Source organism: Crinia signifera, chromosome 9 (genome assembly GCF_055691185.1).
Source record: "Crinia signifera chromosome 9, ASM5569118v1, whole genome shotgun sequence".
Classification (NCBI taxonomy): Eukaryota; Metazoa; Chordata; class Amphibia; order Anura; family Myobatrachidae; genus Crinia; species Crinia signifera.
In genome coordinates, this window is record NC_139225.1 from 90,866,725 (window position 1) to 90,884,840 (window position 18,116).

Sequence of the window (18,116 nt, forward strand, 5' to 3'; positions counted from 1 at the left end):
ACACTGCCCACCAATGTTTATATATTTATATGCCCACTGCCACCAATGTACTGTGTATATATGGAACCCTTGGAATTCAAACCCAGCCCATTTATAATGAAAGATTTTCAGCAAAGTCTTTTGCCTCCTGAAAATCTCTTGCTCTTTGGGAAAAATAGCTCAGTGTGTACGCACTACTTTGGTGAAAGATATAGCTATCAAAGATTTTGGCAAAGTCTTTTGAAATGAAAATCTTCAAGTGTGTATGGGCCTTAAGTCTATCCAGATTTTGCACCAAGCAGTTCTTTACATATCCCTCCACTCCTCTTAACCATGGGAAATGCCTACCTACTTTCCTGAATTGGCCTTGAGGCTCCCATAAAAGAGGTGGCACTCCTGGCCCCCCAGTCGAATAGGCAAGTCTACCGGAGCCAGCCTTAATAAACCCACCCTCTTGCAACCTGCTCCCTGCTCAACAGTCCAGGTAAGATTTATGTCAGGGTAAGCAGATGAAGCGATTCGTGCTGAACGGCATCATTGTAGTCCCGCCCCCACTATTTAATGCCATTCATCTGTGGATTGAAGAGAGAGGGCAGGACCAAAATGATGCAATGTTCAAGCATCGATGCCAGCATACCACTGTCCAGGATGAGGCCACGCCTCCTGTTTTACCAACCTAACTACCCACACCTGCATTGGGCAGCCAGAATGAACAGTAGGTACCTATGCCATAGGACTTTTTTTTTCCGGTACTTATGTTAGTTGGGCGCCACTAAGCTATTTGCTTAGTTTTACGTGTCAGCTCGACACGCTTCGGGCTCGTGCGCTCACCACACTATATAAAATCAACTCCATGCCGACATGGATAGTGGGGTATGAGCGTACTAACTATAGTGGGCGCTAGTGTTCCCTCTAAGCTGTGCGTGCGTGCGCGCGTGCGCACACAACTCGACAAGCATGTGCACAGACATTACAACAGAGCGCTCAAAGCAGCAGTGGTCCTTTTTGCAGTTGTGGACTCAATTAATGTGTGTTTCACCCAATAACTACATTGTGTGCTGTGTTTTGAATGTTTAATATAATTTTGAAGTAAAGTTAACACAAATGCTGAACGTTATTTTCCAGTTATATATATAAGTGACGCACAAAAATAAAAATTTCCTTTCAAAGTTGCACAGGCAAAATCTTTTGCCGCACACAGCCTTTGTTAAATTAGAGGGAACATTGGTGGGCGCCCAACTAACATATAAGTACCTTTTTTCTCTTTATTTGCTTTAAAAGGGTGTTCACACAGCGTGATTTGATTTGGGATCAAACTGAAAGGCAAGCAAAACGCATTTTATTTGGACTATACAGTAGAGATCTGCACTAGATTGCCTGCACAGTCTATTTTTATATTCGACTTCAATGCCACGCATCAGGATCGAATGTGGCTGGTTTGGTGTCCATTCAATTTCGATTCAATGTTGCTTATACAGTATAAGCTAAATTTTACCAAATCGAACCGGTTGTACAAGGAAATAGTCTCCGACTTCCTGCTCATCTCCATCATCATCTGCGGGAAATCAGTTATTGTTATAGCAGCCTGGGGGGGTGGGTTGGTGGGATTTGCCCATGTGCGATGCAGCTGGGCATAAAAAGGGAAAGCACACTTTCCTGCTCTGCTGTCTGCCTGAAGAACAACCTCACAGAGCAAGCCCTTTTCTTTTTGTCACCCCACTGTCATTGCACATGTCACATTAGTTTAATACAGGGTTGCCGACTTTTTAAATCTCCTCTCCGGGAGAAGCCCGGAGAGGAGGCTTTCAGCTGGAGTTCGGGGGCGGGACTTGAGCATGACGTCATTAATTCCCACCCCCATGATGGAAAATGACCCGATTTGTCGATCGCCGTCGAGGGGACGGGACTAAAATAACGGAATTCTGTCACTTTAGCCACGCCCCCTCACCAGAGATCGGGCAATCCGGTTATTTAAATGGCTCGGGCAGGGGTGAGGTTGCGGGGTCCCCCAGAAACCGGGAGGCTTTCTTCTCACATTACTTTGTCTCGTTAACATCATTATGATGGGTAATATCACTTACTGTAATAAGTACTGATATTTAAAATGGGACTTGTGCTTGAAGTCACCTATTATAACCTGAAAGACTGCTGCTCTAGTGAGGGAGATCGGTTGAGGATATAGTATATAGTAGACTTTCCTTGGCTCCAGAGGTACCCATATAATAGATGCCACAATCAGAGGACCATACTGAAGTCACACCGGCTGACTGGACGCATCAGGAGTCATTCCAATAAGTTGAATTACCCAACATCCGCTTCAGCTGAAATCGAATAGCCAAATAGACAGTGCCACCCTTGTGGCGTCATCAAAAAATAAATGAAAAAAAAATTACTCTTTCAAACACGGAAAAGGAACGGACTAACTGGAGCACCATTTATCATACACAATTGAGTTTAAATAGCTACACCTCGTTGATAAAAGGAGTGGATACAAATAAAAAAACTGATTATAAAACCAGCAGCATTTGAGTGAATAATTTATTATTATTTATGACAGCTATTTAAAAAGAAAATCAATTTCTAATCTATGAAATATACAGATTTTGGGTGTTGCATGTAGTAGCAGTTGTGTAATGAACAATAAACACAGTTTAGTGTTTTAATGAAGTCACAGCATGTTACAAGTGGAACATACATAATCTGCTGGTTCAGTGGCCTGCAATAACCCTCCCGAGCTGGCAGACAGGGTGCATGCTTCAGTGTTAATGGCTTTTCCTGCAGCAGCTTGCGTTTTACTATTATACATAGACTACAATATCAGTATCTCATATTGTGTTGTATAGACGTGCAACGCGGGTAACTAACATTTGCTAAATAAAAATAAAGTTTGTAAGGGTGTAGCTCACAGACTGGGTCTAGGTCAGCAGTCATTGATTTGCACAAGGTCGACCTTGACAAAAAGTGAACATTGAAAAGGACGATCCATGCAAAAGGTCGACATGAGTTTTACTTTCTCGGTTGACACCTGCATCGGGCCCAGTGCCTTGCTGAGTTTGGCACACTTTACCATTATCAATCACAGTCCACGTGTATGGTAATAAGGAAGAATTAAAACGTTTAAAAAAAAAAAAAAAAAGGAAAAAAAAAAACCTTAAAAATCCATGTTGACATGTTGGTGTCAACCTACTGACTTGTCAACCCGATTGATACCAGTTATGAAAACATTACCTTTTATTTATTAGCCCTTGTTTACAAGAATGAAAAAAAGTCCATGCAGGTAAACCAAATCAATATATAAACCAGTAATGTGGATATTTTGGAAACCAAATTCCCAGAAACCCCAGTGAGGTAGCTGCGAATCTTCTAATTACAGATATTATTCCCTTCAGATCCCATAAATCATAGGTCTTCAACCTATGGCCCTCCAGATGTTGTGAAACTACATGTTCCAACATGCATTGCCACATTTTTTCCTATAAGAGCATGCCAAAACTGTCAGGGCATGCTGGGAAATGTAGTTCCACAACATCTGGAGGGCCACAGGTTGAAGACCTGTGCCATAAATGGTATAATTTCCTGAATTAGACACATTAATGCATTCTTTTAAATTGTATTTCTAGGTGCAACTGTAAAGAAAACATCCAATCCACTTGGATATCTATGGAATGAATTGGCTGCAGTGGCGTATCTACAGTGCAGCAGAGTCTGCAGTAGTTTGGGGGAGCCAGCACTGCCACGGTCTGAGGGGAGCGATGAGAAGAACAAATGATTCGCTGCTGCAGGGGACACCAGATGCTGAGGAAGTTCCCGCATCCCCGATTCCTCCCCCTGCACTCAGACTCCTTTACCTAAAAGCAAGCATGTCCAAATTGTGGCCGTCCAGCTGTTGTGAAACTACAAGTCCCATCATGCCTTGCCACAGTTCTGCTATTAGGGAATGCTAAAACTATGGCAAGGCATGCTGGGATGTGTAGATGCTCAACAGCTGGAGGGCCACAGTTTGGACATGCCTGCCAGCGCCACCGCTCCCTCGTCGCTGAGGATAGTGGCTGCTATAGCGATCCGCCCACCTCCCCCTGACCATACGCAGTCCAGAACTCCACCTCGGTATGGAGGTAGTGGTCACATGTCACTCGCCCTGCTCCCGGCAGCCCTCTGTCTAATCTATATAACCCCTTCCAGTGATTAACCCCTTAGCTGTCACAGAAAATTTCCAGACATACCACTAATATGCAGTAGGTGCACGCCTGTGATGTCCAGGTGTGCACCACCTCTAGAGCCCCCAGCTCCGGCGATCGTTCGCCAGTGCTCCTCCCCTGCCCTGTTAGGTTTGTTCTGCCCCAGTAAAACCCACCAGTCAAGGGGTTAATAAGGATGCCAATCTCAGAACCCTCTAAATTCTGTAATATCCTTATGGGGCCTACACATAGCGATTTGCACTACCACTTCAGCATGGGCAATTCCCCTTGAGCTCCCCGGAATTTAGATCACTCAGAAAGTTCGTCGGCGATTGTGATAAGTGATTAAGCATAGGCAATTTCAGTTAAGCAAGGGAATCGCTATTACTTGTTTCACAAAACACTAGCGATGTGCAGTCTCTTTCCTAAGCAATCTGATTACATTTATCCAGCAGGCTGGTTATACATCTCCCAGCGATATCGACGTGCGGGGCTGCACATTGCTATCACTATGGGCCCTACACACACACAGAGATGTATGCTTAATGTCTAAGCGATCTAGTCAAACCGCTTAAAAGATAGCCCATTCCCTACGTGTGTAGGCCCCATTACAATAAGAGGGGCCCAAAAATAGTTTCTCATTCAAGAAGAGTTCTGACAAGCGACTTCACCATCAGTCTATATGGTGCTTGGTGGGTGTCAGTACTACTGTCTATTGGACCCGGTTCAGACCTGATAGCTGGGCTGTGATTAATCTGAGCCCAGCATGGCTGAACGGTTGCAGTCTAGTCTTATTCAGCGCTGCAATGGCCATGGGGAGGAGGTGGTAATGGCCAGCCAGGTAACGCCTGTGTTTTCCAGGGCACTCCTAGAAAATGCCAGCGTGGCGCCCCTGAACGCCCATCACTCAACTTACATCTGTGGCTGCAATTGCACGGATGGCTCTCGCACATACTCGGTCCTTCCATAAACGAGCGACTGGGTCTGAATCAGTCCCATTGAGCAGGGTTCCAGGATAGCAAGGACATTAAGTTTATGATCTGAAACCTAAGTGCTGGAATTGTACAGTTCTTATTAGTCTTTTAGAGACCTGATGAGGTTTGGTCTTTGGCGGCTCCTACCTTACGTCCTTGGGGGGAGGGGGGCTGTCTGTGTCATCTTCTGCTCTATCCACTGCCCGTCGCAGCATAATCAAATCAACCAATCACAGTAAGTGCCAGGGAGAAAAAAAAAATCCCAGACAGCAGCCGCACGCATGTGCACTAACGTCTATAAACTGCATGCTGTGTAGCATATAGAGGAACCTTACAGCTGGCAGGGGTGTATTTGCGCATGCGAAGCCACAACCCCGTTCTCTTCTATGCAGCTTCTACAGACTGCATTGGATGCAGTCCTAGAAGCCCAACGCTAGTAGAAAGGCTTCTCATTGGATGATGTATGGTCCGATCACAGTATAATAGGTGATTAGCAGATAGTGGCTTCAAAAGGAAGCCACTGCAATCATTATGCTTACTGTTGATGGCGGATTTTTACTGGGGGGGGGGGGGGGGGGGGGGGCGCGGCGGGTGCTTCACCACACACACATATCATTAATGATATTAACTGTACACATTGGCCGATTGTCAACAATATCTATATCATCCATTCTCTTCGCAATCAAGTTAAATAATGCTATTAGTATGAGTGGGGCTAGTCACACTGCATCAGTGTAATCACCTTATCAGGAACATCATGTTCAAGAACAAACTAAGTGGATAGCACAGGGATGCCTAGAAACAAACTTACAGTAATTAACTGCAAAGTTATTACATTTGGCAAAAAAATAAAGGGCAAATTTGCTTGGCTTAAAATAAATATATGTCAAAGTAACCTGAACATGATACATTTTGATACGTTTTATCTAGGAGCGGTTACAAAATGTATAGGAAATTTACCCTGTCTATACACTGGCTCCATGAGCGATATTGGCAGTGCTCTCCCTTGCAATACGATGGGTCCCTTTGCTGCACACTCAATACTGATTCAGCTTCAATCCCCTTGTTAAGTACCGTCCAGGGTCAAAATGTTACTATTGTAAAGCGCAACGGAATCTGCTGCGCTATATAAGAAACTGCAAATAAATAAATAAATAAATAAATGTTGAAACTTGATTGAGAAGCTCAACACATGCTCCCTTGACCCTTGAAATGACGTATGCTTTGGGAATCCTCTGCACAACTAGAGGCAGCAAGTGATACAGGCTCTTCCTGTGTACAAGAGCAGCCCCTCACTACACCTGTACCCCTACATTTGGCAAACAGTTCCTGGCCATGTCTCTTGTCCACCTAGCTTCCTGCATTGTTGCATGTCTGGGAGTTTGAGACCCCACCAGTAAGGGATTCATCATTGAAGATTGATCAAAAACTATGGGTGTGGCATTGCAATATACAAAATTAGAAAGGTTTACCAAAAATGTGAACCATGCCATCACCAGCAATAGCTCCATAGGTGAGAAGAATGTGGATTAATCCCACTGATTTTACTATGCTGGAGTATGCATTTTCGCCAAATGTTTTCCCCGCAGAGCCAATGCGGACATTACATTATACAATTGCTATGAAACATTAGCAAGCTGAACTCTTCTTGCCACTGAGGCTACAGACAAGGGACCTTATTCTAGTTCACACCCAACGCTGAGAATTTTGCAGCGCTGCGTATGGATTTAACGCTAAATCTCTCCCCCCCCCACATGGCCACAAATGGATGTTTTGTATAAACATCCATTCGCAGCCTTGGGTGCGGGGGACAAATCATTTGATGGTCGCAAACCATCAAATGATTTGGAAGGAGCACACAAAACGAAGACACTCTCTGGTGTCTTAACTTTGCGTGCTCTCAGTACAGGAAGAGGACGGGCAGCTGACATCCAGTGATGTCAGCTGCATCACTGCCAAATTTCCATGAGAACGCCCAGCGTTTTCAAGAGAACACCCATGAAACACTGGGCGTTCACAATGGGCACAGCCCGTCACCACAGCCCAAAGCCCGCACTGGTAGGTGCGAATGAGGCGGCAAACTGTGCCTGCTCGCACCAAGCGTTTGCACATGGCAAAACATCGCTCCCCCATGTGAACACACAGGGGGAGCGAATGATCCAGAATAAAGCCCAAGGTGCCCAATAATTAGTTATGCTCAGTCGTTAGTGTCTCCTCTTGTCACATAAATGTATTATAGATCTACTATTGCAAACTATTTTAACCAGCGTCACCCAAATAGGCCACCATTACTCACAGTGTAGTTGCCAAACTCATGCAGAAGTTTAAAAAAAATGGATCTGTTGCAGATGAACCAAAAAGTGGATTACCAGAAGAGTGCTAGAGATGAAACAACTGCTGTGCTGGCATCATTTTCATAGAGCTAATATCGTAGCACTCATGTGTCTCGTGAATGTGTGGTTAGTCGTACTTTCAATTTAACAATGTCTACACCTAAAAGGCCTATTCGAGAATGAATAAAGATATGTTAAAATAAAATAAGGACACTATTGTTTTTGTTACGAAACTCACTTGTTTGATGTCACATGATTACCATCCCAATTTAAAATAAATAAATAAAATAGAGTTGCATCCAAAATGGCCGTCATACTGGTGATATACTGTACAACTACAAAGTTTTCTTTAAGGATGCTTCCATCAATATGGACCAACCTGCACTATAGTCAGATTACAGAAACAAAAAAGGTTGTACTAAGAGATATGCACTTTCCCATGAATTTAGTTTGTGCTCCATTTTTAATTTTACTTACAAAATACAAATAAAGGCATTCACAGTAATTTTTGTAATAATGCCCACATTATATGGCCTTATCGCGCCTGATCTCCCACCCAGTCTAAAGCAATGGGAGATTGTGTCTGTGTGTGTGTATGAAGGGGGGTAAGAGGGGAGGTATGCAATCGACCATTTTTTTGAACCAATAGCGCTCATTATGGTCAGGTTTAGCTGCACAGCAACAAAAATCGACCAAACTAATGGGCTGCTCAATGGGTGAATGTTTGGGGAATTCAGCACACGATCCCATTCATGCCTAAATGGAGCTTTATTTAAACTAGTAAGCCTGCTAAACCAAATGCTTCGAAAGAAAGTATACTACAGTACCATGTGATTGCCTCTGTGTTTGTGCATATGTGAGAACGATGTAGAGGCAGTGTTTCGGAGACACACAAATGGACACTAGACACACACACACACACACACACACATATATATTAGCGCTAAGGAACGTCCCCTAGTGGCTGCTGGCGCTAAAACATTTAAATACAGCCCAAGGTAGTGGATCCCAAGGTTAGAGTATAAAAAATAAAATAAAAATTCACTGCACCCCTAACTGAAATGTTACTTATTGAGAATTTGAAATGGTCATAGGTGCCATCAAGCCAGGGCACCCCTGCAAGTTCTCCCAAGCACCCTAGGGTGCCGCAGCACAATTTTAGAACCCCTGGCCCAACGAGGTATGAGATGATATACGATCATTGGGTCACCACCAAGTAGGTCGATAAGCATTAGGTCAACACCACTAGGACGACATGCAGATAGGTCGACATGCGTTTAGGACGACATGGGTCGTTAGGTCCACATGGAGTTTTTTTGCTGTTTTTTTAGCTAAGAGGCAGTATTTCATGCCCTACCATCCACTAGGGCATGGTGGGAGAATAAAATAGTGTGCCGAGTGTAGCGAGACGCCGTTCCCGAAGCATGGCGAGCGCAATGAGCCATGCAAGGGAACGCTGTGGTACGTTTTAGTGTTTATGTTGACTGTGTCAACTTTTTCACTGTCGACCTAATGACCCAGTCAACCTTCCTGCATGCTGACCTCCCTGCATGTTTAACAACTTGCTGGTGACCAACTGACCCACACCGAGGTATAATTTGCAGAAATATCATGCTCATTACAAAAAAGAGGTAATTCCAAGTAAACAAATTACAAAAACCTTCACCAAATGATGGACAATAGGAATTAGGGATGCAGTTTAAATCCCGTCGGTCGGGAACCCGGCGTTCAGAATCCCGAACGCCGAAATTCCGTCACTTTCTCCCCACGTGGGTGTCCACGACACCCTCGGAGGGAGAATAAATTAGCGTGCCGAGCGTAGCGAGGCACCGGGCCCGCTGCGTGGCGAGTGCAGCGATCCACGCCCCCCCCCCCCCTTGTCGGGATTTCGCCGTTCGGGATTCCGGCGTCAGGATTTTGAATGCCGGGATCCCGACCGCCGGCTTTTCATGCCGAATCCAGGAATTATTATACCAGACTTTTATAGGAAGTGTATTGCCTCAATGGTTTCTCATTCCTGGGTTATGTATTCAATCAACTGGGTATACGTTTAAATACAGTTACATTACATGCAGTTACACAATGGGTAGAAACGCATAAAAGCAATGCAGTTCATATCCATTTTTCACTGTGGGCATGTGCATTTACGCAAAAAAAAAAAACAACAACATGAACATTGCAAAAGTCAAGTGTGTACGTAGAGAATTCCAAAAGCAGCTGCTTTTTGTCTAGGGATACATGCCGTGCTTACTCACACTACCGGATTAGCCGGGCGCAGCATTAGTAATGTTTACAGAAATCGGCAGAACTACTGGTAGATTTATTTGCTTTGCAACAGTATACAGTTGACTATTTGGATGCATAAATAGACTATTACACATAAAACCACCTTTGTATACATGTCATCTTTAAAAAGATCAATACGATCTGCCTGGCATGTTCCCTGTACTAATAGAGGAATGTGTAATATGCCAGCTGCTATTAGCACATGCTTCTTTTGCAGGCGGGCAATGATAACCTTAAGCACTTGTGGAGGTGGCTTGCCAGACAGATCTTGATATGTAACTAGATACGACTATGAATCGCAAACTGCTGTCTCATCAGTATATAGACAGACATACACAACAGTGTGACCGCAAAATGTGACGTGTTACTGTAGTAACACACTTTCGTGAAGCACCCACACTTTGAATTTGCCCACTTCGTTACTGCAATATAAGTGATACCATATTTACCAGCCACAACCCATGTTCAAGGTCATTTACTTGTTTTCAAGCCTTGAGAAGGTCACTCAATATGACCTTGAGAAAGTCACTCAATTTGGCCTTGAGAAGGTCATTCAATATGGCGTAAGTGTAAAATATAGGCTTAAAAGGGGTGGAATAGCAGTGATGCAAGAGACGCTACAACAGTGGTTCCCAAACATGGCCCTCAAGGCACCCAAACAGTCAAGGTTTAAGAATATCTATGCTTAGAGCACAGGTGACCAAATAGCCCTCTTATACCTAAAAGCCAGGTCGCACTCGGATTTTCAGACCCATCTTCAACCCGGGTGCAACACGGATTTTGACCCAGTTAAACCTGTCATCTCCACCCGGCATAATGTCGGACAGGTGATGTCACTGGAGGTCGGGGCCTGAGTCAGCGCTGGGAGATGACAGCATCTCCCAGGGCCAACTATTTCATTGCAGTGAACGGGTCCCATCAACCCGGTTTACCCTATAGCGGCTAGCCCAATATGGGTTGAACCATTGTTCAACCCGAAACATTTATTGAGTTGAAATTCTGGTCTCACAACCCGGTTTAGCGTGTTTACACCACCTGCAAACCCATGTTTTTTCATGATCCCATGCAGAAATCCGGCTTATTAGGGCTGGTGTAAAATGGGTATTAATATGTTCCTCAATAGGTTTGATTATGCCATCTGTTCACAAGCAGGAATATCCCTAAATCCTGGACTGCTTGGGTGTCTTGAGGGCCGCGTTTGGCTACCACCGCTCTGCACAAGGCACATTGGCCACAAGAAAATAGAACAATGAACATACTAAAACTGCATACACATTTGACAACAAAATAAACAATATGCGCAATGACAATTGTTAACAAAATTTTCGTGCTTATCTAATGTGTATATGGTTAACAATGCCCACTCCCGTGATTCATTAGCACTGTCAGTTGTTGTCTGTATTAGCAGGATGTCGGAGACAATTGCTCCCTTGCCCCGCCCCCCTATCGGACTGATTCAGATTGGATCACATAAGCAATTCAACCCACACACAGGACCCATTCAGCGCATGTGCAGAAGAGGTCCTGCGATCGCAGCGCAGAATACCACACACCTCTGTCTAATTGACAGGCAGAGGCGTTCATTGGGAGAGACAGGGGCAGCTGGTCCTTTGCCTCCAATTTCTGGGAGTGGCCAGGCCAAGGTACAGTGTTCTTGGCCTCACAAGCTGCCCTGTGACGGGAGATTAGACTTTAAAAAGTCCCAGCACAATTCATGCTTTTCAGCTCCCCATATACCTCCCTACATAGCATCAGATCAGCAGACGTGTGCGATACACTGCGGAAAATCAAACTCATATTTTTAGTACAGCTACTGCTTATAATTGCCTTGATCTCCTATAGCCAACAGATGCAATGCAGGGGCAGTAAAGGGGGTGAAGGTAGGCAGCGGGTAGAAAGTGCTGCAGGCAGGTAGAAGATGGGGTAGAGGAGTTAAAGCATCAGCATAAATTTCCCGGCCATCCTGAGTAGCATGTTACTCAGCTGATGGAGGTTCATGTAGATGATCTGATTCTAATTCCTCAGACGCAGCAGCGGCTCAGAGAACTGGTGGGAGGAGTCTATTAACACAAGATGCCTCCTGCGGAATTAGCATATTATCACACAGCGCTGCATGATCTGCATCTATCTCTACATCAAGCCCATAGTGCCTTGTGGCGGGTGTTGTGTATGTGCAAAACAAGCGTACGTTTTTCTATGCCCCATTATCCTGTGAGAGTACATGAAACCTGCCGCATGTACTAGGACTTGCCTTGACAGCTGGATGCCTTAACTATGCTCACGCCTGGACAGCTTCATTCATTTCCTCAGTCTTACAAAGTCTTGTGACGCAAGAAGAAAATTCACCAGAAAATGTGATTGTTGTGCAGGAAAGCCACGGCTAATGCATTATATCGCATAGTTCCTGACACAGCAATGAAAATCTGCATAAGTGCACAGGATAATACTGTAACTAACAATCTGTCACAGAGTATAGATCAGCACTGGGCTGGGCTACAAAGTTGCCATGGTACCGTAATATTGCAAAGTGTTTCTCTATACATCTCTACCAGTTATTTAGAACCTAGTATCCCCCTCCCCTACACCGATTAGTTGGTACTGTACATTATCACTAATGTAGGTTACTCAGCAAAAAGATTTGGCCCAAAAAGAGCCAATTTAGATTCAATCTTGACAGTTTCTATGTAAAATGGGCATGTTTTGGGCCCCACAGGCCGTTAGGTCATTTCTCAGATCCTACCTGCAGCAGGTAGGATCTGTAAACGACCATTCTAGTGGGTACAGGTCACGGTCGAATCGGGCCTGGATCGGATGCAGATCATGAGCGGGTCGAGAGCTCCGCAGATCTTGAGTGGGTCGTACGATCGTCTTATGACCTGCTCTCGATCTGCATAGTTCTGGTGTGTACCCAGCATAAGGCTTCATTCATCAGCCCCGTTATCTGTAGAATATAGTCAGGTTTTTGGCTGGTGCCATATATTTAAAGTTTTCAAAGATTCTTCCATCATATCTAATTATACATATTTAATATATGTATTATATATTCATACCTCCCAACATGACCCATTCCAGGAGAGACACCATGCTCGGTTTCTGGAATTCCATCTGAATGTAGGATTGCCATCACCTGTGTTAGGGTGCCCATACATGCTGCGATGCCTTATGGGTTGGATCGCATCGCAATGCATGTGTTTTGCGTGCGATGTACGGGCAGTACAAAAAGTATGTGCAGCACATACTTTTTGTACTGTGTGATGCAATGCCCGCATTGCACGCTGCCATCGCAGCGTGTATGGGCACCTATAAACAGGTTGATTGATAAGAAATTTGCTTCACCACAGGTGATGGTAATCGTAGCCATGTGTGTATGGGTGATCTGTGCTAACCAGTGTTCTCTGGTTAGAACACTAGCAATTTGGCTAGTTCCTGAGTACATGTAGTCAAGATCTGAGCAGACAATGGTGGTGGTGTGCAGGCTGCGCATCGCCATGGGTAATATAAACTAGAGATGTGCGGTTCAGATTTACTCAGATTTCAAATCCGAATCTTGTTCGCTATCAGCTGTCACATGTTGTGGATAGCCAATAAAATATCGCTTTGAAATCCGAGCAAATCCAAACCGCACATCTCTAATATAAACAAAATAGTGTTCATTCTATTACTCGCCAACTTTGAAAACCCATGCAGTTCCTCTTCCCTGCCTAGGGTGTCGCTGTCTGTTGTAATGCTTCTAGCACAGTGTGGTCTGTATATCAGCACTGATATGCAAACCAGACCTGTGCTAGAAACACCACAGCAGACAGAGACACCCCAGGCAAGAAAAAGAAACTACATGGGTTTTCAAAGATGGCGTGTTCTAGAATGAACACTATATTATTGCTGTGTGTGTGTGCCCATTTAAAGTGACAAATGATAGAGCCTCGTACAACCACTAACCTGACGCGGCTTTGTTTATTTTGATTTATTTACCAATTTGGTAAGCCAAACATTGATGAGAACATGTAACGGTCACCGTGACACAGAGCTATAAAAAATAGCCTTGGTTACCAACACAACAATGCTGCAATAGCTTACAGTATATGTAATACTTAACAGAACTTTGTTATAGTGGTACAGTATATTCAACTAATTACATATGCACAACCAAGCCCGTTTGATTATTCCATACTTTAGTAAACCACAGACACAAGAACACATTACCACGTGGTCTACTTGTGTAAGACTTCCATAAACAAGTGCTGCAAGGAACAGGCTTTCCACACATGTAGTCGGCACAAAAAACACCCACAGGGAATTTTTATTGCACAATTGTAGCAGCCGTTTAAAGCAGTTTCTCCATTACAAAAGGAAAAAAGCAGGAAATGTCTACTTTATATTCTAATGTTAAACAAACAGCAAGATATGGAAATACCAAAATACACAAAAACAAACTGGGTAGAAACAAATCAACATACAGGTAGGGGGGCCCTGCTCGCAAGCTGTCAATCATATTATAACACCTATATTCGTTGCCTAGCGAGTAGGTACACGGTGCCCCGCTGAATGCACCCCCCAGTCAAGCGAATCCCCACGCTAGCATGCAAGCTGATGTGTACATTTACAAATCCGCTCGTATGCGGCCGCACGGTGGAAAAATCATTCGATGGTGTCACACCATCAAATGATTTTTCCAGCCTTTGCTCTGTAAAGTAAGTCTATAGTTACTTTTCAGATGGCCACTTTCTGACGAATTGGGGGCACCGCTGAGGTCATGTGACATTAACTGCCCGCCCCAAGGATGCATGGTCACATCTGCGATTGCAGGGGTGCGTCCGGTGTTCCTACGGGCATGCCCATAAAACGCTGGGTGGTCCCCTGCTTGCCTATCATGCTGCGAATGCCCCTGTGAGCGTATAACTCGCCAAAGGCGTCCGCTCAGGTGCGCAAACCCACACCATCGTCCAAAGGGAGGTGAATCCGGACCTGACCAATCAAGTCTGAATCACCCCCTTTGTGAGTGTGGGCCGGTCCATGTAAGGTCATGACATCACAGTTGCAGTGTTCCTCCTCACTGATGTATGTAATGGAGTTATTCTAATGCTACTTAAACGTGGCATCTTGTCGCTAATCCAACAGCTCTGATATTTAATGTGCAATCACCTTTTGGAGGCTGTATGGTCAGCAATACAACTGGGAGGGATTTACCTGACACACACACACCATCTGTGATATGAGTGACAACCTCCAGGATATCAGAAGAGCTTGACTTAAGGGATAAATGGTACAACCCATTCATTTGTAGCCTGTATTATGTATTCAGACCCCATGAATAAACCCAATGAGTCACTCGCTCTGTTTTGCATTCAGGAACTTTTGCTTATAATACCAGAACAGCAGCCAAATATGAAATGCTAGCCAGTAATAATAACTCACATCATTAGTTAAATCCACATTAGCAAGCAGTACATATACGGCACTTATTGAGAATTTAGGGTAGATCCCATAGTGTACAAGGAGTTGAGAACTTAGGGCACTCAGGCTTCAGCAGCACTGCATAATATGTTGGCACAATAGAGGGTATTAAACAGCAAGGTTCTGTTGTTGCTGTGCACACAATTAAGATATTACATCATACTTAATTAGGTAATTTTTTCTCACCCCTCACAGGGCTTCCAGGAAACTTGACTACCATCATGTGTGCAGAAATATAATGTAGCAGATAACTAAAGTGTAGAATATATAAAAGGTGTATTATTTAATGATATGCTTTGTATTACTACTAGTACTATACGATTACTATTAGCATTTCTCCAAAATGTCCATACAGAGAAGCAGCAGGCAACATGTGGGTACCAGTCACTGCTGTAAGGTCTGTGCAGTTGCCTGGCATCACCCAGATATGGCACAGCAGGCAACTCAGTCCTCTGTCACCAATATCACCCTAGTTTCACACCAGCCACCAGGACAACCCCCCAACAGCATCATGTGGGTATCTACAGTACCAGCATCTTCTACAGAGTAACCCCTATCAGTATCCTTCTAACCCCGCCATCAGCATCTGCATTAGCATCCTCCTACCCCCGGCATCAGCCATACACCGGATAACTGCCCTCCGCCCACACCCTTCTCACACCGCCATGTGAGTAGTGTATGGCCGTCACCAACCCGGGTCACACCGCCCTGTAAAGCCAGCCCCTATTTACTCACCTATCTCACAAGCAGTAGCTCCGTATCGTGGTCACGCCGATCTCCCGGTTTCTCAGCCGCCGCCTCCTCCTCAGGTAAATGACCGACAGTAACCCGAGCTCCGGAAACCCGCCGGCACGTCATCTGATTCGATGGGGGACGGCCAATCATCGTCATCCCCTCTCTACCGCCCTTTTCCTTGACATCGTCAGCTATGGGGGGATTCTAGCACGCGCATGCGCGGTCCCGTTAACACAGACATGAGCTGGGCTGTCAGTGAGTGGCTGCTGTGAGTGTAAGCAACGTGCTGTAGTACGAGTACGGTCCACCGTCTCACTGACTGTCCAGGCAACAGCAGACTACGGGTTCTGGGCTAGGGCCTTTATTCTGATCTGTGCGGAAATTCCCGCATTCTTACGGAGCGGTCCGCACGCCACGGTGTTTTGCCGCATGCGGCCATCGTCCGTAGAAACGCCCACGTGTCCTCCGCATTCGGACGGACTCACTCTTTAAGAACAGGGCGTGTTTACGGACGACATACAAATCATGCGTGTGCGGGAGAAACACTCCGATTCGGCACGGTATTACAGAGTATTACAGAGTATGCTCGGGAATACCGCATCCGAACGGGAGCCAAGCGGTGCTACCGCACGTAAGCGGAGGATTTACGCCAAACAACCCACTATGAAGTATCTTCTGCAATACATCACATGACCCACTTATTCAATTACCTATCCTCATAAAAAACTGCTTATTTGGAATTGGAATCAATTAGATTCCAATATATCCTTACAAGCATGCCTAACACATGCATTGCACACATTAACCCTTACAGCAATTGAAGTGCAATGCTTTGTATTACACCCTGTGTAAAAGATTATAAACAATCTACACATATACTATTTAAAGTGCAAATAAAACCAACAACTGTGAACTTGCATAAAGAATTTTATTAACGACACAATAAACATAAATAAAAAAATATAAAATTAGAAATTAAAGAAGAAGGACTTTCAGGTCCTGCAGGTCTGCTTGCGCCAGGCGCAGATGGTGCTCCAGTCGCCGGAGGGCCCCATGCACACCCTCATCTGCCGGTGTGGTGTCATCTGTGGGCATGTCAAAGGGGCAACAATTAGTCATGTTATTCTTGCATACATTTCACATACTGCGACATAAATTGCACAAATGCTAGGTGACATGTGTGTATATATATATATATATATATCTATGTAGAGCATGGCTCCTCAAACTGCGGCCCTCCAGATGTTGGGAAACTACAAATCCCAGCATGCCTTGCCACAGTTTTGCTATAAGGAAGTGTTAAAACTGTGGCAAGGCATGGCGGGATTTGTAGTTTCACAACATCTGGAGGGCCGCACTTTGAGGACCCATGATGTAGAGAGATAGAGACACACATAGATAAATAGATATGACACATATATACATACATGCTAAGTTATTTACTACATACTGTATTTTTTGGCCTATACACTTTACTCTGCAGAAGACATAACAGTCATATTGTTTCTTCTCAGTCACAACCCACCCATGACTAACCAATGACAAGCAGGTCATGGGCTCCGTCAATAAGAACTTGTCACAATCTGCTCAGTCTAAGTTCAGTGATGGTTCGTGGCATGGGAGTTATGCAAATGTCAGGAATGCACAGTACACATCCTCAAAATCCTAATTCTGTCTAAACCAACCTACAATTCTGTGACGGCCAAAAAAAAACCTGAAGTACAGGGGGTGTTTAGGTAGAGGAGGCTCCTGGGACACTGGCAACTTCTGACTCCATTCCAAGGTAGGCCGGGCCATACTCCATTTATAGCATACATCCTAGAGTTTATAAATAACATTCACCAACAATATAGATTCCACTATTTGATGGGTCATAATCCACGCTTGCAGCAGGTGAATTTAAGCCACAAATGATCCACTCATCCCTTTACTCCAGGATCCTGTTTAACTACAACGGTTATGTGGCAGTCAAAATGGACCTCCAACCCATCCCACAAACCGGTGTAATTCAGAGGTGTCCTGGATGAAAGGGATGCCTTGGACACCCCATCTAACCCGTACCTGTATCTGTAGCTACCCACTTTGGGGTCTATATGAATAGTATGGCAAAAAATTTTTTAACCAACAGTGCTACATAACAAATACCAGTACAACTACTTCATGAATGATGCATTATGTTA

The 18,116-nt window shown here is 44.5% G+C and overlaps 1 protein-coding gene across 2 annotated transcripts in view; it reads right to left on the minus strand.

Annotated features, from left to right (window-relative positions):
* ACSL4 (acyl-CoA synthetase long chain family member 4) overlaps window positions 1–16,079 on the minus strand; it is a 74,389-nt gene extending 58,310 nt beyond the window's left edge. Inside the window, exon 1 of one of the 2 annotated variants that reach the window (XM_083159372.1) lies at window positions 15,937–16,079. The gene's annotated coding sequence lies outside the window, so the exon portion shown is untranslated. The remainder of the gene's footprint in view (window positions 1–15,936) is intronic. The other variant, XM_083159373.1, reaches the window with a different exon arrangement.
* Window positions 16,080–18,116: the final 2,037 nt, after the last annotated feature.